Source organism: Colias eurytheme, chromosome 30 (assembly GCF_061535395.1).
Source record: "Colias eurytheme isolate Ceu_HAF_F1 chromosome 30, ilColEury1 Martin Lab GWU primary, whole genome shotgun sequence".
NCBI classification, from domain to species: Eukaryota; Metazoa; Arthropoda; class Insecta; order Lepidoptera; family Pieridae; genus Colias; species Colias eurytheme.
The window spans coordinates 3,440,529-3,467,703 of NC_143009.1; the positions used below are offsets into that span (position 1 = coordinate 3,440,529).

The 27,175-nt window shown below is 32.1% G+C and overlaps 1 protein-coding gene across 2 annotated transcripts in view; it reads right to left on the reverse strand.

Moving 5' to 3' along the window:
• The window catches only part of dsb (scavenger receptor class B member debris buster), a 122,289-nt gene that overhangs the window by 64,730 nt on the left and 30,384 nt on the right, over positions 1 to 27,175 (reverse strand). The window contains exon 2 of one of the 2 annotated variants that reach the window (XM_090118485.1): positions 9,316 to 9,370. The exons of the other annotated variant lie outside the window; for it this stretch is intronic. The gene's annotated coding sequence lies outside the window, so the exon portion shown is untranslated. The remainder of the gene's footprint in view (positions 1 to 9,315; positions 9,371 to 27,175) is intronic. 2 annotated transcript variants of the gene reach the window in all.

Below are 27,175 nucleotides of genomic sequence, written 5' to 3' on the forward strand. Positions count from 1 at the left end.
TCCTTTCTTTCAGTTATGAGCAAAATGCTCACATTACTTCTTTGAATGTAATATGTTCATATTAAAAATAACGTAGAGTCGGACTTCCTTTACATAAAAATATTTATAAAGCAATTTCCTATAACTTTCCGACAATCTGTCGACAAAATTCAATGTAATATTAATTATTTTTAATGCTCATTTACTAAGATAAATTATTAGGAATTGCAAATGTAATATTTTATAACTTTACATGAGTACTAGCTTTCCGCCCGCAACTTCGCTCGCGTTTTCAAAGAAAATCCCGCATAGTTCCCGTTCGCGTGGAATTTCCGAGATAAAACAAATCCTATGTGTTAATCCAAGTTACCCTGTAAATTTCATTGTAATCGGTGCAGTAGTATTTGTGTGAAAGAGTAACACACATACACACCTCTATCCTCACAAACTTTCGCATTTATAATATTATAGTAGGATAGGATAGGATAGGATAGGATTGGACGCCCTTTTAACACTACTTGTCTCTTTATATGTTTTTTAGTGATTTTATTCGCGTTAAATCAAGTAAAACTTTAATTCTGGACAAATATGATCGCCATAAAACTGTTTATATTTCATATTCAATATTTTTAGGAATAATAATTAATGTAGTTCAGCAAAAAGAATTGAATACACGTTTTAAACTCATGAAATTATTGTTTTTTCATCGATCCTTCATAAGGAGTTTGAATTAAATCTTTCCGTTTAAAGTGCATCAAAATGCAGTTTACATAGAAACACACAAACATACAGGTGAAGCGTGATATAAAGATACACGAACGAAGTCACATGCCACAGCTAGTATATCTGGTAAAAGAGGAAAGTCAGTGAACGTATAATATTTATTCACTAGAAACTGGTTGTGCGCAACATTTGCGCACCGGCACACAACTCGGTCAAGGGTGGTGTGTACTTATTTCTTTCATCTTTATACCAATATGTGACAATCATAGAAAAACATGTAAATTATTAAGTTGGTAATTATAAGAAAATTGTAAATTAAAAGAATATGTCAAGAAAAGAGAGATTTTACAACTCTAAACTAGTTGATGTAAATTCGTAATTTTTTGACATGTACTTATTTCTATCATCTTTATACCAATATTACAATCAAAGAAAAACATTTAAATTATTAAAGTGAAACTTCTTTATCGGGGTTGGAAAAAAATTTAGTGTAACATTTTTTCGTAATGTGTGCCATTTTTCCGTTACGCGCCATCTTTTTCTTATCCCTACCACGCGTGATTCGACGTATTTCTGTAAAGTTGAATATAGTAAATAATTTTTTGAAAAATAAGGTCATACACGTACACATTTTTTTTTAATTATTTGTAGATGTAAATCCATACTTAATATTATAAATGCGAAAGTAACTCTGTCTGTCTGTCTGTTACTCAATCACGCCTTAACTACTGAACCGGATAAAGAGATATTTTGATACCCGACAAAGGACATAGGCTACTTTTTACCTCGGGACTTATAGGATAGGTTTTATTCCGGAAATCCCACGGGAATGGGAACTATGCGGGTTTTTCTTTGACTGCGCGGGCGAAGCCGCGGGTGGAAAGCTAGTATGTCAGTAAAAATTACAAAAAATCCAAACTCTGAGTAATTTAATGAGTAAAAAATGCCCAAAATTGTAATCGACTCTACAAAACAGTGGATTCAATTTTGTACATTTTGATAATTATTACGAAAAGTGTGTTATTTCTTCTTTATTGGTTTATGTGACAAAGAAAAACATTACAAGAATATGCCAAGAAAAGAGAGAAATTTCTCGACGCACTGAACTACAGTTGAATATTCGACTCTGAAAAACAGTGAATTGAAGATATTTTATTCTTTTAAAATCTTCATCATCATCTTCGTGATCATATAGAAACAAACTGAAATTATTAACTCTATCAATTATTAGATGAAAATTTCACCTATTGTATGTCCCACTTTAAACGGACAAAAATTCAAACTTTGTACACTTATCAAGGGTCAATAATTTCATCTGATTATGGTTTTTTTTTACTATATTTTTCATTTCAGTTCAAACAATTATCACATAGCGGTCAAGGACAGCGTTATGTAAATATTTGTGATATCTTTCATCTGTAATATTTGATTAAATACAAATAAACATACATAAAATATTAAACGTCTAAGAAGTTATCCTATTTAAAAAAAAATGTTTGTTAGCACATATTGAAGTTTATACGATGCGTTACATTTTATTGAAAAACATATAACATGTCTAATATCAAATACCTAGCAGTCAATTTATCAAAGCTATACTAATATTATAAAGCTGAAGAGTTTGTTTGTTTGAACGCGCTAATCTCGAGAACTACTGGTCCGATTTGAAAAATTTTTTCGGTGTTAGATTGCTCATTTATCGAGGAAAGGCTATAGGACGCACACTAAGACCAATATCTCATGCTAAGACCAACAGTAGTGGAGCCACGGGGGTGAAACCGCGGGGGTGAACCGAGCCGAATGTCTTAATAACTGAAGAAACCATTGATAAGTACTAGATTAGAAACTTGAAAATATGTTACTTATAAGTGTATGTAAGTACTAAGAATGTAATACTTGATTAAAATTCGGCACTTAATGAAGTAAGCTTAATTTTATAAGGTACAATAATTGTTAGCATAATTTATTCGATCGAAAACACGGATAGAAAATAATATCTATTGATAAAGCAATTTATGATATGTATTAAAACTAATTAAAATGATGCTTAAATACCAACAACCTCTTTGAAAATAGATGACCTTAAAGAAGTCTAAAAATAATCAAATATGGAGAAATATTTAAGATAAATATAGATTAAAAGATATTACATAATAGATTGTATAATTTTTAAAAATAGAAAGATAACCATTGCGTAATTTTAAAGTCATCTGATGGTAAATGATCATCGTCGCCCACTTGCACCCACAATACCAGGGGTATGGCGAGTGTGCTGCCGGCCAATTCTTAGAATATACACAAAAAATATCATAAAAATGTATCGATGCGCTCCGCGGTTTCACCCGCGTGACTCCGCTTCTGTTGGTCTTAACGTGATGACATATAGCCTTCCTCGATAAATAGTCCTATCAAACACTGAAAGAATTTTTAAAATCGGACCAGTAGTTCTTACGATTAGCGCGTTCAAACAAACAAACAAATTCTTCAGCTTTATAATATTAGTATAGACGTATTATCAAAATTTCTCTGCTTAATAATTTAGTTATTTAACATTTAAGCTACTGTAAACACTAAACGCGTCAATCAAAATGTTCAAGTAAGGTCAAAAAAGTTCAAAACAGCTTTCTGAGATCTCAAAGCGAGCGTCATTGGGCAAAAAATGACATTAGCAAAGATAATTATTACATATTACTAACTCGGGTTTCAATTATTGATTATGAATATATGAATATTAATTATTGTTTGCGTCTAAACTCTAACAATGTCAATTTAACCGACTTTTAAAAGGTCGTTTTGTTTTTGCTGTGTAACGAATTTTCAACGTGGTATTGATTAAAATGTTATGTAGTATGACTTCTAAATAACATTTATTGATATAAAAGAAATAAACAATGAGTAAGTTATGTCTATTTTGACCGCCTCCTTGGTACAGTGGTTGACGCGTAAGCGTAGTGGTCCGGGGTTCGATTCCAGGTGAAGACGAAAAAAAAATGTCTCGGTCTGGCAGGATACAGCAGGCTGATCACCTACTTGTCCCTAAAGAAAATCGATCAGTGAAACAGATGTATAATGCATCTGCCCCTTACCCCACTAGGGGACTTGAGACTTCACATATTGTAGTAAAATGCTAGCTTATCTTATCTTAATATATATAAATCTCGTGTCACAATGTTTGTCCTCAATGGACTCCTAAACCACTTAACCGATTATAATAAAATTCGCACACCATGTGCAGTTCGATCCAACTTGAGAGATAGGATAGTTTAAACATGTAGGTACCACGGGCGAAGCCGGGGCGGACCACTAGTATTATATAGCTACAAAAAATGATTTTGTACCTATTTCACTCTCTTACTTCCAAAAAGCTAAACGTAATTATAACGGAAATCTATATAATAAAATAGCTGATGATAACCGCAATCGTGGTTACCTTGAAATCGTAACCACAAATCGTGGATAACGGTTAACGGTTACGGAGGTTTATAAAACGGACAAACAAAAATGTTATTTCTATGAAAGGTACACAATTATCACGCGTCGGTCAAGCGTATCTTTCATTTTTGTAGCGTCAGCATAAACAATATTGTTCCAAAAATATATGTAAATATATAAATATTAATATAGTGTAATTCTTTGTACAGTTTTGTAATAACTAATTTTAAAGACTTAAGTTTTCAGAGTTACCAAAAAATCTACTTATTTAAAATTACTATACAAGGGAAAACAAATTTCAGAATTATAAATTAACAATTTCAAATTCATAATTGAGACGCAAGTAACACTATGGATAAAATACATAAACAATTCAAAAAACACTCGAAAAATTATTCTTCTACCACAACCATAGAAATGAACAATAAAATTGTTTTATTTTTGAAACTTTCAATGCAATTCCAAAGCTTTGCTAAGTTATTTAAGAAAAAAACTTTCAAAGTTTTTATACATGAAAAATTACCTACATAACTTCATAGTATAAAACAAAGATACTTTCTCTGTTTTATATCCATAATCCCTTTGTATTATTAAATATTTAAAACTACGCAACGGATTTTGATACGGTTTTTTAATAGCTAGAGTGATTCAAGAGGAAGGTTTTATTATATAATTTATTAGGTTAAAGACAAAGCAGGCGAAGCCGCGAGCAGAAAGCTAGTACGTTATAATTTCGTTTCTCTCATACAATATAATCACGTGTAAGCTTGTTTATTTTTGTATTCATGACAATACACATTATAGACTACAGTACATTGACCTCACGTTAGCAATTACCTAGGTAGCAATTTTGGTGTGGCGTGATTTCTTTTAAAACACAGCACATTTCATTCATTCTAACATTTCATAATCATGTATGATATTTAAGAAGTTTGTTAATATATTAGGTATATAGAAGAGAGAAAAATTATATTCATTGTTCATAGTTATTTTTTACTAGCTGCACCCCGCGGTTTCACCCGCGTTGCTCCGCTCCTGTTGGTCTTAGCGTGATGATATGTAAGCCTATTGCCTTTCTCAATAAATGGGCTATCTAACACTGAAATAATTTTTCAAATCGGAACAGTAGTTGCTGAGATAAGTGCGTTTGAACAAACATACAAACTATTCAACTTTATAATATTAAGTATAGATATTATCATTGATAATTAGTTTTCTATGGATATTATAGATTTATTTTTTCCTTAAATTACGTACTTACATGGACGCTACGATATTATGTAGAAAATAATTGTTTAATATCTATCTTCTACTCTCCTATTTTATCCCGTTTCTTGTTATACAAATATAAGTAGAAATAAATGCAATTTAAATAATTTCTTCAATTAATTTATCAAAAACTTTTTTGCGAACGGTACCGCCGAAACAGAAAAAGCGCCGTTGCATCGGCCTAGTTATCTCACTTGCTAGAAAGTTTTAACTAGTGAAACAGTGTGAAGGTATTTCGTTGGTATGTTTGGGATAACCTATAGAACTAGTAAACAGATTAGAAAAGTATTAATTCTTCTATAATTGTAGTTTCGAACTCGATATCGTAAGAATATTACCTATATTGTGTATCTATTTCTAAGTTTTGGCTGTCTGGTTGTTTATCACAATGTTTCTTTTTGATATAATATAATCTACAAAAATATTCATAATTTATAATTTATAGTTATAAAAGAATCTATATCTTTATTTTATTCATTTAATAACGTCAAATGTATCAATCAAATTGGGTTTTATCTTTTAGTAGCTTTCCGCCCGCGGCTTCGCCCGCGCAGTCAAAGAAAAACCCGCATAGTTACCGTTATCGTGGAAATTCCGGGATAGCGTCATTTTCCCGGGATAAAAAGTGGCCTATATTGTCCTTTCTCGGGTATCAAAATATCTCCATACCAAATTTCATGAAAATTGGTTCAGTAGTTTAGGCGTGATTGAGTAACAGACAGACAGAGTTACTTTCGCATTTATAATATTAGTATGGATTTATTTATTATCTCTACACAATATGTAGATTTTGTTTAAGCCAATTTATTTTAGTATGTCCATAAGCTGCATTTTTTAAAAAGATTGACAAAAAATGACTTTTCGATGAAATTCAATTAAAATAAGAAAGAAAGCATGTTTATAATTATTATTAATCTATACTAATATTATAAAGCTGAAAAGTTTGTTTGTTTGTTTGAACGCACTAATCTCAAGAACACTAGTCTGATTTGAAAAATTATTTCGGTGTTAGATAGCCCATTCATCGAGGAAGGCTATAAGGCTTTATATTATCACGCTAAGACCAACAGAAGCGGAGCCACGCGGGTGACACCGCGGAGCGCAGCTAGTTTTATATGTATACAGTGGAACGTATAACCTCCTTTCAAAAGGTTCTCCTTAAAAAAAGTAAATTTATAATACCTAACATGAAATAACATGTAAGTATCTATGAATCAGTGTCTAATCAATGAGTAAAGTGTAAATACGCGTAAATCAAAAGCTGTTTTTAGGTCAAGGTCATTGATTTCAACAACTTACAGTTCTAGGTACATATACACTAGCTCGTGCCCCGTGGTTTTACTTGCGGACAAATTCACGAGAGAAAAAATTCACCCCTGATTTAACACATTATATTAGTTGGAGAAAAATAAGAAGTTTGTTCCTTAAATATTTTCATTTCAAATTTGTATTAATGTTAAGTGCATATTTATATTATTTTAAACATATATTTACGAGATACAACTTCTATTTCCCAAGTTAACAGTCTAGAGTCTGTCTTAGCCCTACCCTGCTCAAAAGTTTATGTAGAGTTCAACGCGTTAATATCAGAAATGACTGCTTCAAATTTAATAATAATTTTGTGTTGAATAGTCTATTTATCAAAGAAGCTATAGGCTATATTATTAACTCACGCTACGACCAATAGGAGCGGGCAGTAATGGAAAATGTTCCAAAAATATTCCATTTGAGAAAAAACAGAATAGCAATATTTTAATTATGAGAAAAGAATGATATTATATCAAAATTATGTTTTGATCCAATAAAATTATGCTCATAAACATTTCAAGAATAGCATAATCCTGTATTGAAATATTATTTATTAATACAACGTTTCAAACTTGTTTATAAGCTGCTAAAGACAAATCGTCTTTTGATTCAACTTCAAATTATATCAAACTTACAAACATTTATATAGTAGTAACCACGATAGAAATCTATACTAATATTATAAAGCTGAAGAGTTTGTTTGTTTGAACGCGCTAATCTCAGGAACTACTTGGCCGATTTGAAAAATTCTTTCGGTGTCAGATAGCCCATTTATCGAGGAAGGCTATAGGCTATAATCATTACGCTAAGACCAACAGGCTATGTTACTCAGGAATAAAGTTGCTTTATGTTAGTGTAAAAGCGGGTTTTTCTTTGAAAACGCGGGCGAAGCCGCGGGCGGAAATCTAGTAATAACTAAAAAATAGACAAATTGGTCGAGCCGCTCTTCAGTTTTACCATGGACTAATATAAGATTCTATTTGTCCATGGTTTTACTTAGCAATTTGACAAATCATTTTTAATACGCTTTTATTAGCTTCACCTGTATGTTTGTATGTAATCGATTCATTTCCTTTTAAAAGAGGATATATCCACCATACTCTATAGTTTATAGTATGGCGCCATACTCTAAACTTTAGAGTATATAATTCCTTTGGAGTGTAGGTAAAGCATTGAACAGATCAGGTCGTCCCAACTAAGCTATTTAGCAACTCGTGAGAAACCTTACACAACCGTTATATAATATTACCCAGTGACATACACGTATTTCCTTATAACCATTGCGTTACTTGTTAGACTGCCTGTATTTGTATGTCTTAATTCTTTAAATTGTATGGAAATCACTTGTGAAGAGTAACTAAACTATATATTATGAATATATTATAATCTATACTAATAGTATAAAGCTGAAGAGTTTGTTTGTTTGAACGCGCTAATCTCAGGAGCTACTGGTCCGATTTGAAAAAATCTTTCGGTATTAGATAGCCCATATTATATCGAGGAAGGCTATAGGCTATATATCATTACGCTAAGACCAACAGGTGCGGAGCAATGCGGGTAAAACCGCGAAGCGCAGCTAGTAATTAATATGTATAGTTTAAAAGAGCGTGTGTCCCGAGCACACGTGTCAGACGTGAAACTTCTTTGGCAAGGTTCAAAGATACTAAAATCAACACTTTACTCCATGACGTGATGGTATTGGCATAACGCGACCGTGAAATTTTACTGTCGCCTAAAGAAGCCTAAAAAAGCATGCTTATACCATAGACAAATATACTCTACTAGCTGCTCCGCGCGGTTTCACCCCCGTGGCTCCACTCCTGTTGCCCGAAGCGTGATGAAATATAGCCTTCCTCGATAAATGGGCTATCTAACACCGAAATAATTTTTCAAATCGGACCAGTAGTTCCCGAGATTAGTGCGTTCAAACAAACAAACAAACAAACAAACAAACTCTTCACCTTTATAATATTAGTATAGATTTGTCCATGCTTATACCCATCGGTCGCATCGGGGATGTCACCGATCCTTGATAAGTGCACAAAGTTTGAATGAAATCTGTCCGTTTAAAGTGGGTCGAAATCGAGTCTAAAGGAGTCGGTTACAAACATACAGGTGAAGCTAATAAAAGCGTGTTAAAAATAAAATTTTCTTTGAAAGCAAAATATCACTGGCATTGAAAAGCTTTCTGTTCAGAAAGTCCTTTAAATATAAGGCCATAGGGTCACTTAATAAAAATTATCTTAATCAATTTAATTATTATAAAACTAATATTTCTTATTTAATATTTATGTATTAACTTGCTTTTCGCCCGCGTAGTCAAAGGAAAACCTGGCATAGTTCCCGTTCGCATGAAATTTTCGGCATAAATGATAAAAAATTTGCTATGTGTTAATCCATGTTACCCTCTATGTGTGTGCCAAAGATTTTAGTACCACAAAACAATTTAAACACAGTCTAACTTTAAACCAGGGATCTGTCACTTAATAGTTTTCTATTTGAAATACGATAAAACCAGATTAAAGAGGACCCGCGTGGCGCGCCCTGTCTAAAGTTTTTTGTGGGTAAGGTTTTTAGTTGAAGACAGTTTATTTGTATACTTACCTTATTTATTATTTTGTAGATATATGTAAGTTATCACAGCTTTGTCGGTATTTACCTGGAAAAATAAATAAATATTATTATTAATAATTGTAAAAACAACAATAGTTTAGATAAACAATGTTTGAGGTTAACCGTCGTCGTATTAAATGTATTTTAAAATTATCTACAAGTAATAAAGTCGTATTAAAATCTAAAGCTAAGAAGCATAAGTGTTAAAAATTAAAAACATTGAAGAAGTTTAAAATACAAAGTAATTAACTTTTTAAGATTAAGATAATATACATTTTATGAGTATTCACTTAAGTTTTACGATCACACACAAAAACTACTCGATCAATATTATAAATACATTACAAAACTGGATCTTCATTAAATAAATCTCCATATTTATATTATATTTATTTTATCCCGGGTCATTCCGGGCAAATGCAGTACAAGTGTTTCTCACTATCTATATTATATATTATCTATACTAATATTATAAAGAGGAAAGGTTTGTATGTATGTAAGTATGTATGTATGTATGGTTTTCACGCATAAACTACTGGGCCGATTTTGATGAAATTTGGCACAGGTAATCTTTAGACCCTGAGAAAGAACATAGGCTACCTTTTATTGCGAAATATGTACCACGGGCGAAGCCGGGGCGGACCGCTAGTATATTATAAAGAAGAAAAGTTTGTATGTATGTATGGTTTTCACGCATAAACTACTGGACCGATTTTGATGAAATTTGGCACAGATAATCTTTAGACCCTGAGAAAGAACATAGGCTACTTTTTATTGCGAAATATGTACCACGGGTGAAGCCGGGGCGGACCGCTAGTAGTATAAAAAGCTACGGGCGTCTAGCTATATCTCTTGCGCAGTTGGAAACATCTCGATTAAACTTAGACGCTGTAGATCGAGCTGTAGATTCAGTAAAACCGGCTACTCACTTACCTGCAGCAGGGGCAATATTGAAATTGAATCCTAATTAATTGTCTCCTTAATTGTGATGTGTATAGGCAAGCAGGGGCAATTTAGAGAACAACTGAAATTGCTCCGACCGGCGCCGTGCGACCAAGATTGTACCAATATTGCCCCTGCGGCAGGTACGTGAGTAGCCGGATTTAGGAGAATTATTATAAGTCATTATATAACAGACATATTAACTATTTTATATGTATATTGTGGTTACAGCTTGTTTACAATATTATAAAATTTTCGAGGAATTGTCAAGGTGTTTATAATTCAATATTAATGACAGAAAAAAACCCAGTGCAAGGTTGTATGAAATATAAGAGTGACTAATTTGTACAAGCTGTGTTTTCTGGGTTTCTTTGATTAATTAATTAAGTCGCTAGATAAATAAGCATACTTCGTAAAGCCTTACTTTAATCACATTACTTACGTTTGTCTGTGCGAGATATGTTTAAAATAATTGCACATTTTTTCATAATATTTTCACCAATGGATAGATTTCGATGAAGGTTTAAATATAAAATATGTATTGATATGCTTGGTCAATCGCTTCTTCCATTCTTCAATTCAATATTACCTAAAGAACCTGTTCTTTAAAGGATTATCGATTTTATGCCCTTGTATTAAGGTTTAGTTTTCATTATCTTAAAGCAGTAGTTGCGGTCTTTGGTCGTCCGTCCCTAGTGAGTTTTAAATGCACTAACTTCATGTGTGTATTGAGAACACCTGATTGGCTGAATTGTGCTATCATTTTCGATGAAGGTTTAAATATAAAATATGTAAAAATTTGAACAAAAATATTATAAAGCTAGTGTTTATTGAGATTAACCTATCGGCTTCAGCTAAATTCCACTTATATTGTTTACGTAGTTTTGCATTTATTTTGATAAATACAGTAACAATAAGTATTATTAATAAATCGTGATAGTAGGTTACTAATTATGCAAAGTTCCCCCCCGCTCCGCGCCGCGAATGTGAACGGTCGTGTTCCAGTGCTAGCTGAGATTAAAAATTTGTTTCAATGGGAATAAGTGCAATTTTATCATTTTAAATTGTGTCAAAACTTTTATAAGTGATTGGACTGTAGTCGAAAGTTAAATGTTATCAGTAGACAGTGCTTGAAGTGGTTTTTTCAAAGTTTGATCTGTGACGGTTGATATTAATTTGCTGCAGTGCAGTGTTGGATTTGATCTTGAATCAACGACTTGTTAGAAACCGGTTTGATTGAATTGGTTCGCACGTATCATAAGACTTACTATTTCGCAAACTGTGATAGTGTCGTATTGGTTGAGCGAGCTAGGACTTGGACTATTAATTGATATCTACCAGTGAACTCAAGATCGTATCCGAGAGGTTCCAAGTTGTGTTATATTTTATTTTATTTTTTTCTTTTTTGTTGAACACCTAATTATACAGTTTGGAAGTTTTTTTACTGAAGTTAATTGAGAACTTTTGGTCTACTGGGAAGATATATTTTATTTTATTACAATTTTTAATAAATTATGTCGGTTCAACGATCACCTCCCGGATTGAAATTAAAAACCACCCCGTTGTTATATGGATCTGACTCAGCATTAAATAAGTGTAAGGAAACGAATACAGAAAATTTTCCAAGTAGCACAAAACGACAAAAACGCACTTTTATGGAGTACTCTGAAAATTCTGAACAATTTATGTCAGAAATAAAAAACATGTTTTCAGAAATGAAAGCACAACAAGAAGAAAAATTTGAATCATTAAAAAGCTCTATAAACTTATTAGTGTCCCAAAACCAAGACATCATGAAATCTGTTGATTTTATGTCCACTCAGTATGATGAATTATTAAATAAATTTAACGCTCTTGAAAGGGAAAATCTTCAATATAAAAAACAAATATGTGCACTAGAAAAGAAAATGGATCTAATGGAGAGAACTTCACTCAGTTCTAAAATAGAAATACGCAATATTCCACAAACAAGTGGAAGTGACAACAAACAAAACTTGATGCATACTATTAACAGTGTATGTACAACTTTGTGTCCCGAGAGTCCGTTGGTGGATTTAGAAGTAAAAGAAATCTATAGGTCTAAGTCTGACGCTTTGATAGTTGACTTTATTACCACTGGCAGAAAAGAAACTATCTTAAATGCATATAAAAGTTTTAATAAATCACGCCGCCTTACTAAACAACCACTACTCAATACACAGGATATTAAGCTTCCAGGACCAACATATCCGATATACATCTCTGAGGTTCTGTCGGGTAAAGCACGTCAACTTCACTACATGACCAGACAGCTTGTGAAAAATAAAAAGATAATTAGCACATGGACTTCCTTCGGAAAAGTGTATATTAAAATAAAAGACGGTCAGGTGCCATTACGTATCGCGGAGGAATCCGACTTGCAAAAGTTATCATTGTGACTAGATTTAATCATCTTTATGCATGTTTTGTTGTTAATTATAATATTATGTTCGTTTTATTATGTTTTTATAGTTAAAATTAGTACTATGTGCAACTCTATTATTTGTATTGTAATTTATAATGGATATATTATAGAATTTTACTTTTATACACAAATAATTAACTTTACTTACACACTTCTCTACAAAATATTATTCAAGATAAAAACGTTCACTCAACTATATACATATACACAGCCACACATTTTTTACATTTCACATATAACATGCACCAAAGCTAGCCTAAAGTTACTTTTACGTCAAATTCGATAATTCCGGAATTGAATCAATCCATCAAAGTCTTGATACCTTTGCTAAAGCCAAATCCCTTACATGCGATATTGAAGACATGAAAACTGTCCTACCATTAGGCAAACGAACCTTAAAAATATTCTCTCAAAATATAAGAAGTATACAATGTAACATGCCTAACCTACAGGTTTTATTGTATAGATCGGGCATAGATTGGGACGTAATTATTCTCTCTGAATGTTGGCTTCGGTCGTCACATAATAATATACCCCTTTTAGAGGGTTACAGACATATATGCACAACCATCCATCAAACCCAAAATGAAGGCGTTGTTATTTACTATAAAAACCGGTATGAAGTAATGGTGGATGAGCCTCATTTAGTTGATGCTAATTGTTTGTGCCTAAAATTTAGTAACGAGATTTGTATTTTAGGTCTTTATCGCCCTCCAGGTCAACGTAATACCACTAATTTTATTAATTCTTTAGATACACTACTGACTAAATTAAATAACTATAAAACAATAGTAATTGGTGGAGATATCAACATTGACATAGGTCCCAATAGTACCGATAAGCGCTCTTTTGAATATTTAAATGTTCTGGCGTATCATTGTATACTACCCGCTCATACTTTACCCACCCGCCAACACACATGTCTAGATCATTTTATGGTCAAAACAAAATTGGATACCATATGTTGTGTAGCTAACTCATCTGTGACTGATCATGAAAGTGTTGCTATAACTGTTAATTTGCAGACTAAACTTAACTTTAATTTATCAACCATAAAAAGAATTAATTATACTGAATTAGATAAAACTATCAATAAAATGAACTTTCAGTCAATAATAGAGTACAGCGACGTAAACTTAGCAACAGACCACTTCGTCACACTTTTAAATAATGCCATATTAGAAAACTCGTCCATTGTTAAAGTACCTAACAAAAAGAGGATTCATAAGCCATGGATTACTATAGGCCTACTGAGATGTATACGTAATAGGGACAAATTGTATAAAAAACTAAAAAAGAAACCTGATGATGAATCACTTAAATTAATCTACAAAAGATATAGGAATTTCTGCAACGCCCTACTAAAGAAGCAAAAAAGAAACTACGAAAAACAAGAAATTGAAAAAACTAAAAATAATAACAAAAAATTGTGGGATGTCATTAAAAATATATGTTACACAAATAAAAGATCAGAGTCCGCTTCAGCGCTAATTGATAAGAACAACCCGAAAAATAGTGTTGATCATGTTAACAGTTACTTTATAGGTGTTGGGAAAACTTTGGCGGAGAAGATTATCAGTAACCATAATAAACCTGACATTTATGAGAATGTACACTCTCAAATATCCAAATCGTTTGTCCTGCTTCCAACGGATGTTACAGAGATTGAACATATCATTATGGATCTAAGAGAAGATGCTGCGGTGGGAATTGATGAGATATCAGGCAAAATCATAAAACGTTACATCAAAGTAATATCGCTCCCACTTTCACACATCTGTAACTTATCGTTTACCACCGGTATTTTTCCACGGGCTTTTAAGACTACACTAGTTAAACCAATCCACAAAGGTGGAGATATAGACTCTATTACAAATTACCGGCCAATTTCTATTCTCCCCACTCTGTCTAAGATCTTGGAACGCTTGATCAATAAACGCCTGATGAACTTTTTAGAGTCTAATGAATTACTTTCACCAGGACAATATGGCTTTCGGTCAGGTAGGTCGACTGACGATGCTGTTCACGAACTAACCAATAACATTGTTTGCAATTTGGATAAGAAAAAGAAATGTATTGTGGTTTTCCTTGACCTAGCCAAGGCCTTTGACACCGTATCAATACCACTCTTGTTACTTAAGTTAGAAAGGATCGGTGTCAGAGGCCTTCCATTACAATTACTGGGAGATTACTTAAAACATAGAAAGCAGCGTGTAAAAATAGACAATTGGGTTAGCGATGAACTACTTGTGCAGTACGGTGTCCCTCAGGGTAGTGTTCTTGGACCTAGCTTATTTCTTGTGTATTTAAACGATTTATGCCAACTTCAACTGGACCATGGTAAAATACTGTCTTTTGCAGACGACACAGCACTTTTGTTCACGGGTGACTCATGGACAGAAGTGTTTCAAAGCACACAAAAGGGCTTTGATCAGATTTGTGAGTGGCTAAAATGTAATGTTTTAACGTTAAATGTGGATAAGACTAAATATATTGCCTTTGCATCAAAAAAAAATCTTCTTCCACCTGTAAGTTACAAAATTACCTCACATACATGCACACCTATGACTAACCTTACCTGCTCTTGTCCTCCTATTCAAAGAACTGACACTATCAAATATCTTGGAGTTTACTTGGATCAAACTCTCACATTTAAGCCTCACATTGAAATTTTAGTTACACGGATTCGCAAACTGATATATATATTTAAAATATTAAGACATATTGCTGATTTCCGGACAATAAAAATGGTATACTCAGCTCTATGTCACTCAATCATTAATTATTGTATTAGCTCCTGGGGAGGCGCTTGCAAGGTACACCTCATAGAAGTTGAAAGAGCACAAAGAGCCTTACTCAGAGTAGGAGCTGGTTTACCATTTCGCTATCCTACTTGCGAACTATACAAACGCTGGGATGTACTAACTGTCAGACAGACTTTTATCTTATCTATTGTAATAAGGCAACATGCACAAATAAACTATGATCCGAATTTCAATAGGGACAAGCGTAGAAAAGATATTATTTGTAAAAAGAACTCTTTTAATTCATGTCTATCACATAGATTTTATTATTTTCTCGGGGCATTTTTATACAATAGAATCAATAAGTCTATCTCAATATACTCTCTTAGTACATCAAGGTGCAAGACGTCGGTAAGTAAATGGCTCAAAAAATTAGACTATCAAACAACAGAAAATTTTATTCATTCAATTCGGTAAATAGAGAAACTGAAACGTACATACTCCATCGCAAAAACCCATCCACACCTACCGTCAATCACTCACTCACACACACACACACATACACGCGAGCACATACGCACACTCACTCACACACTCACACACGCATACACAAACACACACATTATACACATAGTATATCAATTCACTTTAATCTTTCACCTCATCTATAATAATTTATAATATGTCCATTGGTAATTTTTTCTATTTTAATTTTTCATTTAACTTTAGTTACGATTAATTCTTTCTCATTTCATGCTCACGCTCATTGTTTATCTTATAGATGTGATTGTTAATGCTTTGGGGGCCTGGTGACCCGTAACACAAGTATTTTATACTTCTCGCGGGCACCAGTCTCTCACAAATGTTAGTGTTAAGATATTATATAGATTAACAATGTATATATAATGTGCATTTGTGATGAGAAAAATAAATAAATTTAAATTTAAAATTTAAAATTTAAAGTATGATGTAAATTGTACACAGCATCACGTGTGAACGGCTGAACCGATTTCGAAAATTCTTTTTTTATTATATTCCTTGAAGTACGAGGATGGTTCTTATGTAGAGAAAACGTAAATATGTACCACGGGCGAAGCCGGGGCGGACCGCTAGTTATTTATAATGTTTTGTATTCAATTGAGAAACGATTCTTTAATTGGAATGATTAATTTTTAAACTAATTAAATTCGATACTAAAAGATGTAAAACAGAAATAAATTAAGTCATAACAATATAAGTTATTTTTTACAAAACTAGACGAAAACCAAACTACTTTTACAAAAGTAAATTTTCTATGAAAACCTCTCTATAAAAGTAAATATTTTTTAACTATAAATAAAATACAGAAAAAAAACATTCAAGTTCAAGTCTACCACGTTTTCAATAGAAATAAATAAAAATAATGTTATAACGAAATTTCCAGCTAAATTAAAGCAATATTTAAAAACGTTACGGAAAACAAAAGTGTTACGATTCTTGCATTTTCTGTTCCGGTCTGATACTTTTCTAGTCTGACTTGTAAAAGGTTGCATTTTGATTTAATAATCCTACTTATATTGTATACTTATATTATATTGTATACTTATAGTACTTATATGTAGGTAGGTACATATGCTAATGATATTGTTTTTTTTAACCGACTTCAAAAAAAAGGAGGAGGTTATCAATTCGGCCGGTATGTTTTTTTTTATGTATGTACACCGATTACTCCGTGGTTTCTGAACCGATTTACGTGATTCTTTTTTTGTTCGATGCGGGATGGTGTCGAATTGGTCCCATAAAAATTTTATTCGGATAGGCCCAGTAGTTTTTATTTTATGAGCATTTTTGTCTGTATTTGTAAATGTTGCAAGTGCAAGTTTGAAGTCGGTTGTTTTTAACGCAGTTATTGACTTGTTATACCTATTGTTTAATGTTTTTGTGTGCGTATCTTCGTATGAATGATTGGTCGCAAAAAGATGTTTTGTATAATATATATATATACTAGCGAACCGCCCCGGCTTCGCCCGTGGTACATATGAAAAATAGATGTTGGCCGATTCTCAGACTTACCCGATATGCACAGAAAATTTCATGAGAATCGGTCCACCCGTTTCGGAGGAGTATGCAGACTAACATTGTGACACGAGAATTTTATATATAAGATATATATATATACAGGGTGTCCCACTGTTGGTATACTAAGCTCAAAGGAGGTTATAGTTTTGCATACGCTGAGTACGTAAAAAATAATTTAAAAAATCCAGACGCATTGTTTTTCAAATAGATGAATTCTTAAAACTCTATGTGTACACCCAAAACAAGCAACCTGCCCAACTTTGCCACCAGCACGTGAGCTATCGTTTAAGATTATGTTTTCATAGACAAAATGCTCATATTAGAGAAGCAGTATAATATGCCGGCTGCGCGAAGCTAGAGAAGAAAACATGGATTTTCAGGAAAAATTTAGCAAAAAATTTTGGACCCAATTTTTTTTTTTAAGTATTTTTTACGTGATCAGTGTATGCAAAACTACAAGTTCCTTCGCGCTTAGTATACCAATAGTGGGACACCCTGTATATATATATATATATATCTCGTAGTATCTTGATTAATAAAATCTATCCCTGTGTTAAATTTCATCAAAATCCAATGAGCCGTGATAATAATTATCGTCACAAATTTAGAAGTTACTAGCTTACCGCCCGCGGCTTCGCCCGCTTTGTCTTAAACCTAATAAATTATATACTAAAACCTTCCTCTTGAATCACTCTATCTATTAAAAAAAACCGCATCAAAATCCGTTGCGTAGTTTCAAGATTTAAGCATACAAAGGGACATAGGGACAGAGAAAGCGACTTTGTTTTATACTATGTAGTGATATTAATATGTTGTGAAGTACATAATCGAAGTATACAAAAATTAAATTATATTCTACAATTATTTCCGAAAATATCCCGATGTTATTTGATGGTTTCGTATGTTAAGTATAACCTTATAAACTAAATAATTAAATACACAGACAACGTCACATGCAAGCACTAGTTAACAATAATTATTAACTTGATATTGTAAAAACACATGTTTCTAAAAAGCAGGCGACCTAGGCCTTCCGAGGTAATTAGGTAACCTCAGTCATTCCATTTTATCGTAATAACGTAATTATGTGTATGTCATTAAATTTATAAATAAAATAAAATGGATATAGTATAGGTATTTATTTAAATAAACACGTGCAAAACTTTGTACTTTTTACAGATAGTACGCGAATGAAATAAGAAAGGCACATTTGGCCCTACGAATGTTAAAAATGCGAAAGTAGCAGCACGATCTACCATTTTCTATATTATGCTGTGGTAGCAGTATGTATTGGTTTGTATGTGTATCTTCTTCACGATGAAACCGCTGAACCGATTTGTATGTACCTAATGGTTGAGACCTGAGTAAGAATATAGGATAAGTTTTATCCCGGAAATCAGACGGAAACGGGAAAAATGCGGGTTTTTCTTTTATTACGCGGGTGGAGCTGCGGGCCCCAGCTAGAAGAAATATACTTCTATTGTACTAAAACAAAAACTGAATAACTTATAATTAAAAAATTCTTTCGTCGAAAGAAGCTGTTCCGAAATCTGTTCGCAATAAACCGCAAAACTGCACCGAATTTCATCCTGTTTTTACCTAGGAATAGCTTGGTTCTCGGGGAAGCGTTAAGTATTAAAATTTGTTAAGTTTAGGCTTAAGCGAAACCGCATACGGAAGCCAGTATCTAATTTATAATAAATCAAATAAAAGAAAATTGCACATAACTTCTCGATTCATTTTACAATCGTCGACATACTAAGTTATTAAATATAGGTATGAGGAAAAACCTATAATTACAATGTAGGTAACTAATTGACGCTATAATTACTTTATCTATTGCCTGTTTTATACAAAAACTAGATTTCCGCCCGCGGCCTCACCCGCGTTTTCAAAAAAAACTCGCATAGTTCCCGTTCTCGTGGGATTTTCGGGATAAAACCTATCCTATGTGTTAATCCAAGTTACCCTCTATGTGTGTGCTTAATTTCATTGTAATCGGTTATTCGGTTCAGTAGTATTTGCGTGAAAGAGTAACAAACACACACACATCCTCACAAGTAAAATTTATATAAATGGTTAATCTTTTGAATGTTTATTTGAATAAAATACCTTTGAAAATATAGTATGGTCTATAAAATTAGAAATCATAAGAATAGAACTATATAATATGATATTTTTTTATTTTACAAGTCATATACTTAAAAGGCTTTGTTATTTAAAATAAATAATTTAAAAGCTTGTTTTTTCATTGCAGTGAAGAGACAACCATCAAACAAAGGTGCACACTTAATAGAAAAAAAAGACATTGGTGTATCAATGCTCTGAGAACTGAAAAATAAAAATCAAAAGAGAGAGACCAGCTTGTAACAGCTAGAATTGGATTATTCCAATCATTGAATACTTAAATAAAATGAAAAGACATCGCAATATGTAAATGTTATCTTTCTTGCATCACATTCAGGAGGTAATAAGTTTTACGACATGTGACATCTGCCCGCAGTTGGCCAGCGTGGTGGATTATGGCCCATCCTCATAGGAGGCCCGTGTCCCTGCAGTGGGAACATTATAATTAGACATCGGATTATATGCACTAACAAAATGCCAAAATATGCATGCAAATATGCACTAAAAAAGGCAGAAATATGCACTAAAAACGACTGATATGCCTAAAATATGCACAATACAAAATCAAAAAACCTTTATTATTTTTATATATTTAAATCAAAGATTGTACAAAAACAGTGAAATTTTCTTGAAATTAAGTATAGTTTTTGTGCCAATATACAATTAAGTATTTTTACCAAATTTTCGAGCGCAAATTTGTGACGTTTATCACCCGCGAGCCCAGTGTTGCCACTTTAGACTTTTCCGGGCTAAATCTAGCCCTTTTTTGGAATTCAACCCGTGTTTTAAGTTTTTAGCCCCAAAAGGGTAATCTAGCCCTATTTTGAATGGCTTATAATTTACTTAAAATGGAGCCCATTTTGTAATTTTTTGCCATTTTACCATGCCAAAATAGGGTTTTTTTACTCGCTGAGCGTTCTGATTGGCTAATAAAGGTTAGTCGACCAATCAAAACTCCCGTTACTTAACGAAATATGCACGATTGGGGAAAAAGGCTAAAATATGCACTAACGCCGTAATTGGAGAGTTTTATGCATTTGCATATGCAAATATGCAAATGCATATAATCCGATGTCTAATTATAATATATGGGCTGATGATTGAATAATACTACAATATTTAGTCACCAATAAAATATGATGGGACTAACCCTTAGTATACAAGTGGCAGCTTAATTTACATTCTAATAGTAAAACATTGTTTCTGACTAGCTGTTCCCCGTGGTTTCACCCGCATTGCTCCGCTCCTGTTGGTCTAAGCGTGAAGATATATATAGCCTATATATAGCCTTCCTCAATAAATGGGCTATCTAACACCGAAAGAATTTTTCAAATCGGACCAGTAGTTCCCGAGATTAGCGCGTTCAAACAAACAAACAAACAAACAATCAAACAAACCCTTCAGCTTTATAATATTATAAGTAAATATAGATAAATATTATTATTGATAGGAATAATGCTAATTTACTTTACCGGGATGTTATTCTAAACGTAATTATTAGCTTACTACAGCCATAGATAGTTATATAAAAATAGGTAGGTAAACAGGTTTTAACTAGGTCAATACTAGTTTTAGACCTAGATTTAAATATATGGCATCTGCCTACAATGTCGTCTCTATGCTGTTAATTTTTTAAGTAACTAGCTGTGCTCCGTGGATTCACTCGTTTCTCCTCTCCTGTTGGTCTTAGCGTGATGATATACAATAGCCTACAGCCTTCCTCGATAAATGGGCTATCTAACACAGAAATAATTTTTCAAATCGAAGCTGTAGTTCCTCAGATTTTCGCGTTCAAACAAACAAACTCTTCACCTTTATATTATTGATGATGAGTATTATATATACATATATACATATTTTTCTAAAATTGATTAATAAGTACTTAGATAGTGTAAGCATGTTATTATATGTAAAGAACAATTTTGTTTATTATTTGTATCTTTGAACCAAAACGTATTAAATTATTATGTAGATACTTAGATAAATACTAGCATGTTATTAATTATTATCTTATATATAAAAATGAATCGCAAAATGTGTTGGTAAGCGCATAACTCGAGAACGGCTGAACCGATTTGGATAATTCTTATTTTATTATATTCCTTGAAGTACGAGGATGGTTCTTATGTAGAGAAAACGTAAACATGTACCACGGGCGAAGCCGGGGCGGACCGCTAGTCTGTAAATATATAGCAATTTGTTTTATTAACTGATTCTTTGGACAACAAAAAAGTGTAATTTTTATTTAAATTGTATAAAAATAATATGAATGAATAATAAAAAACAATATTTTGTTATTATATCATCGAAGGATGTATGGATGTTTGTTATTCTTTCACGCCAAAACGGTTTGATAGGATCTGAATAAAATTTTACACAACTATAGATATAGTCTGTATTAGTAGAAAAACATAGTTAAATATGCCATGCGAGTAAAACCGCGGCCAGAAGTTTTATTGTATAAAAAAGTTAGGTATTCAATGGAAAATTTGTTTTCCATTAAGTATAATAAAATTTGGCGGCTTGACAGTTCCTGAATTACAAGATAAATAGTAAAACAACTAAAACCCAACTACGACAAAAAACGACGCTGAAAAAGTATAAAACAAAAGTTAAATTGATGAACTAATAAAGAAGCTATGAACGAAAAGATGTGAATTATATGCAATCAGCCCATGAATACAGGTAAAGTCACAAGCAAATGCTAGTAATATATATATATTCAAAATGTGCAAGTAAAAAGCTTTCAAATGATACCAAACACGGCATATTTATCTTAACTTTATTTTTTTACTCTGTATGTTTTGTCCGCTAGAGGGCGCCACATTAGATTTTGTGAAACCCCATATAGCCTATAACCAGCGGACAATTAAGACGCTTCTAATGATATGTCATTTGTCGAATTCTGATAAGTAGTTTATAAGTTACGAGGGAACAGATGAACATACATACATACATATATACATACATACATACATACATACATACATACATACATACATAGCCTGTCAAAATCATAACCCTCCTTTTGCTTTGCCGTAGTCGGGTAAAAAATAATTACTAATCTGCTATTTATATTCATAAATTAGTAATAAATCATTGCCACCATAAAATTATAGAAAATTCTAGTTGCGTTACGTCTTTTACGTTTATACAATACGTTTTTTTTTATTATTATTGTGCGTAGATTTTTTTGTGACTGTAAACATTCTGATGGATATATGACAGATTATATAATATTATTAAAATGGGTTATTATTGCTTATGAAAATTATGTTTTTAAATTTGTGCGTAATATGTGACGTTTAAGCGTTATTAATCGTGGTTTTGACAAATATTTTTTGGGTTTTTTTGCGTTTTTGTTTCAATGTTGTATTGGTTGGGTTTTTTTTTTGGTTTTTCGATTTATGAATAAGTGGTTAATGTAAAATAACTTTTAAAAAAATGTATTTTATAGATGTGTCTAATAAAAACAATAATGTTGTTTTACACTTCTAAATATGTATAGGTTTTTATAATCTTTGGTTAGATTGAAACAAGAATATATTGATATTTTTACCGACTTCAAAAAGGTGGATGTTGCTTATTAGTTTACTAGCTTTCCGCCTGCGGCTTCGCCCGCGTTTTCAAAAAAAAACCCGCATAGTTCCCGTTCCCGTGGGATTTCCGGGATAAAACCTAGCCTATGTCACTCAGAAATGATGTAGCTTTCCAACAGTGAAAGAATTTTTCAAATCTGCCAAGTAGTTTCGGAGCCTATTCAATTCATACAAACAAACAAACAAACAAAAAATCAAACCTTTCCTCTTTTTAATATTTGTATAGATGTATAGATTACGTTTTAACTAAAAAAAGTACACAATTTTTAAAGCCTAACAATACCTATATTATTTTTATTCACTCATACGAAGCCAGTAAAATAGCCAGTTATATTTTCACAACATTAGCTGATGTAGCAATCGGTTTATCATTATACATCGATAAATTAGTCTGCATAAGTATTTCAGCGGACATTGGCACGACAACCTCAATATGTAATTGATTACATCGCGAATTTTTAGAGATCCGCTGTGAAATTATATTGTTTCGTGTAAAATTGTAATTGAAGTGAAAATTCTTTATCGGGGTTGGAAAAAAATGTAGTGTCACATTTTTTCGTTACGCGTAACATTTTTCCGTTACGAGCCATCTTTTTCTTATCCCTACCACGCGTGATTCGACGTATTTCTGTAAAGTTGCATATAGTAAATTATTTTTTGAAAAATAAGGTCATAAAGAAGTTTCACTTCTTACGTGTGTTTTTCCAACGGATTTAGAATATGATTGTAATCCAATAGATTTTATCTTTTTAGTTTTTATTCAAAAATATTATGATATTTGTAGCATAAATACGAATTTATAACAGTAATAATATATGTATCAATTTGAAATTTAAAATCACCAGTTAAATTCTTGGAACAATTAAAGTGTGTGTATGCATGTCTGTGTCAGTGTGTTTAAGGCTTTTTCGTATACATACAGCGCAGCCATAAACGTACATATAACATACTTCTCTGTAGGTGATATTGTTATTAGTCTCTAATACATAGATATAGCCGCTTTTCGTGATTAATTAAAAGCAAAAAAAAGTAAGTAGGTATATCCTAATAAACATTTCTCGTTTTCTTTTGCATTTTTATTTAAAGTAGGTATATACCTACTTTAGCCTTTTAGCTTCTTAAAAATTACAGTAAAATGCTATTTTAAATATACGAAAATTTAAATGTACGGAACCAATGTAATTAATAATCAGATATATCAAAGCAATTGTGCCAATCAAAGTAAAAATTCGGTCAGCTACAAATCATACTTTCTTGCAATAAAAATAATTGTTAATAATATGTTTGTTTCTCTGTATAATAAAAACTGCATAAACAGCATTATAAAATTATTTTTTGTAATATTATTTATAAGAATTGTGAAATATGATTCCGTTGAAACGATGATTACGTTTTTTATGTAATTTGATCGTAAATTTTTAGAAAATAGGTCATTTTATTTTGAATTTTAACCACCGGTTTGTATAATCTCATACAATTTTAATCTTCTTATATATAAAATTCTCGTGTCACAATGTTAGTCTGCATACTCCTCCGAAACGGGTGGACCGATTCTCATGAAATTTTCTGTGCATATCGGGTAAGTCTGAGAATCGGCCAACATCTATTTTTCATATGTACCACGGGCGAAGCCGGGGCGGACCGCTAGTCTTATATATAAAATTCTCGTGTCACAATGTTAGTCTGCATACTCCTCCGAAACGGGTGGACCGATTCTCATGAAATTTTCTGTGCATATCGGGTAAGTCTGAGAATCGGCCAACATCTATTTTTCATATGTACCACGGGCGAAGCCGGGGCGGACCGCTAGTAATCTTATAAAATTTAAATATGTAATATAAAAATGAATCGCAAAATGTGTTGGTAAGCCGTAAGCGCGTAACTCGAGAACGGCTGAATCGATTTCGTTAATTCTTTTTTACAATATTCCTTGGAGTACGACGATGGTTCTTGTGGAGAGAAAACGTAAACATGTACCACAGACAGAGAACTATAGTCCTTTTCACCTATGATGATTCCTGTGACACTTCATCGTGTTCCGAATTACGTATTTTATGTTTAAAACGCCAAAATAATTTTAGTGCATAATATTTTTATTTTATGGCGGAATTATTGCCAAAAATATAAAAATTCAAATTCAAATTCAAATTCAAATTGCTTTATTTGCAGAATGTAGAATTACAAAGATGTTTGTAGATACAGATAATATAGATCCTTAAACATTCTGCTCGTAATTGAGCGTGCAAATATATTATAAACTACATTAAATACAATATTATATCCCACAACACTTATAGATCCCAATACAGTAGCAGAAAAAGATTAAAATATTAATTTATGTCCCGATATGATATCCATTAATTTTAAATTACTATTTTTGATTTGTCAAGTCACTTATATCATAGAATTGTTTTGTGATTAGCCAATTTACTAACTTCGTCCGGAATATATGTACAGGTAATTCTTTGAAATCGTCTGGTATTTTATTGAATATTGTAATGCTTCTAAAAATTATACTATTTTTCGCAGTATTTATTCTACACGTCGGAAAATAAAGTTTGTTTTGAAATCTGGTCATAAATTGAGTATTGATTTCTCCTTTTTTCGTGTAATACTCGGGATGCTTTCTTACAAATAAGCATACATCTCTAATATACAAAAATAAAACATCTTAAACTTATAAATCGAAAACAGTATTGTTTAGTTTAATATAATGAAAAATAAAATAAAATAACACAAAAATATAATACCTACGCAATTTGTGTACATGAAATGGATCGTTGAAAAATCATAGAGTTGGAAAATCATATAATCGGCGCCCATCTTGTGATCGTTTGTCAATCGAGTCAATCGTCTGTACGAGTGCATACAAGTTGCATTTTTATAATGATACTTTACGTGGTATTCTGTTATTGTTACTAATTGTTATTGTTGACTTTTTGTTGCTGTTGTTTGCTAAGTTTCCTTACTTAATTGTTGGCGAAATGCCGAAAAAACTAATTTTGGTACTTTATTCAAATCGATTTCATTTCCATATAAAATATTATCGATTATCGAAAACAATTGATATGATTTCAGTAAAGACATCTCTACACGTGTCAAAAATCCATGTGTCACAGAAATCATCTTAGGTGGAAAGGACTATAGTATATTATAATTTAATATAATTTTCGTGACACAGTGTAAGATAACAGTGGAAACGACTCTACCAAAATCTTTGATTCTTGTAGACCATACTACAAGAATCAAAGATTTACAAAATATAAAATTTTTCCTCGTTTATAAAGATTGTCATTCATTATTGAATTTCAGCTTATCTGTCAATTAAAATGACAATTAATAATACCTGTATGAAACTTATTTCAAACTCAAATAAGTTTCAGATATTATGTGTTGAAATTGGCTCTTAATTTTGACATTAGTTATCACTACATAGTATAAAACAAAGTCGCTTCCATCTGTCTATCTTTAAAACTAAGCCTTTTGATGATTTGTAAATATTTATTTGGTGTGGTATATTAAATTGATAAATAAATAATTTATTTTAGACAAGGCGGGCGAAGCCCCGGGCGGTATTAGCTAGTTCAATGTAAATTACAGATATTAACGTTTTATAAGTTTTTTGTACTCTACTGCGTAAATTATGCATTTTTTACCATACAGTTTTGGTCAAATCTCCATGTCACCTTCACTGTGACAAAAAGAGTGTTCTGACATAGATGTGTCACAGATAATGTTTGACACAACCTTGCCCGCGTTTATTTAATGATTTAAAAAAATAAGGGCCACCAAGTTGTTTTAGCTTTTCTAGCATTGCGTTGATGTTGGAAATTGATTGATTTAAATATAAATTACTAATGGTCATACCACAAAACAATTTAAACACAGTCTAACTTTAAACCAGGGATCTGTCACTTTAATAGTTGTCTATGTGAAAT